At 37.0% G+C, this 1,304-nt stretch overlaps 1 protein-coding gene across 1 annotated transcript in view; it reads left to right on the forward strand.

Annotated features, from left to right (window-relative positions):
• Window positions 1-1,304, forward strand: part of ZFP28 (ZFP28 zinc finger protein) — a 19,819-nt gene that overhangs the window by 15,970 nt on the left and 2,545 nt on the right. The gene's annotated exons all lie outside the window — the stretch shown is intronic.

The following is a 1,304-nucleotide window of genomic DNA, read 5'->3' on the forward strand; positions in this document are numbered from 1 at the left end:
TGCTCTAAAATTTTTTTAAAAAATTTTAAATGATTGACAAGAGTAAAAAGAATATTATCAACTTGAAAATTATATGAAATTAAAATTTTGGTGTCAGTAAAGTTTTATTGGTATGAAGCCACACCCACTGATTTGCATACCGTCTGTGGCCGCATCCAGGCTACAGCAGCAAAGTTGAGCAGTGGCAGAGACCATATGGCTTGCAGCTCAAAATATCTTCTGTCTGACCCTCGACAGAAAATGTTTGCTGATCCCTGTTGTAGAGCAGAGGTCAAAAAACAACAGTGCTTGGGCCAAATCCTGTCTGCTGCCTGTTTTTGTAAATAGAGTTTTCCTGAACCACAGCCATGCTCATTTGTTTACCTATTGCCTGTGGCCGCTTTAAACAACCTCGACAGAGCTGGGTCGTCACAACAGAGACAGTGTGGCTCGCAAAGCTTCAAATATTTACTGTTCATTAACAGAAAGTGTGCCAACCCCTGCTCTAGAACAGAGGAAAATATACAAAAGGTTCTAAATTTATGAGGATAATACAACTCTCACATCAACAACAAGAAAAGAAACTATAAAGCAATTTGTGAATAGTGAAAGGAAATTATTAAACTATATTGAAAAACAAAAAAAAGTGTCAATAAAAGGAGAAATGAGGAAATTTCTAGATGAAATACTCAATACTATTAAAATGTTTATAAATTGTAATCCCAGAGTCTCAGTAAGATATGTTTACTTTGACAGTTTGATTTAAAACAACATAAGGAAGGATAATTAGGCAAGAATAGCAAGGAAATTTTTGAAACATAATTCTTTGCATATGAGATTTTGGAATATAGTAAGACTGATGTTTCAATATTGGAAATGAGGTTTTGACAATTGGCTATCCGCCACTCCAAAAAAAGTTGGAGGCACATCTGTACCCTAGAGAGAAATATGAGACAATGTGTTTAACATTTCCAATTATGAAATAATAAGTTAGAGGCAAACATAGAAAAGAAGCCTTTATCAAGCAGGAGATGGAGTCCTAGAAGCCATAAAGAAAGAGACTAAGTTGGCCCATTCAAAGATTTAAAACTAAGGCATGGTGAAAGGCACCAAAAACACATAAAAGACAACTGACAGAAAATGTGTGCAACTTATAGGAAAGAATACACTAGTTAGGATCAGAAGGCTGTAACACACACAGAGCAGCGGGGAAACTGGCTGTGCACACCAAGAGACAAGTTGCCCTGAAGAATTCAAATGAACAAAGAAAATTTGTGGGCCGGGCATGGTGGCTCACGCCTGTAATCCTAGCACTCTGGGAGGCC

This window comes from Propithecus coquereli, unplaced genomic scaffold (assembly GCF_000956105.1).
Source record: "Propithecus coquereli isolate 6110/MARCELLA unplaced genomic scaffold, Pcoq_1.0 Scaffold425, whole genome shotgun sequence".
Classification (NCBI taxonomy): Eukaryota; Metazoa; Chordata; class Mammalia; order Primates; family Indriidae; genus Propithecus; species Propithecus coquereli.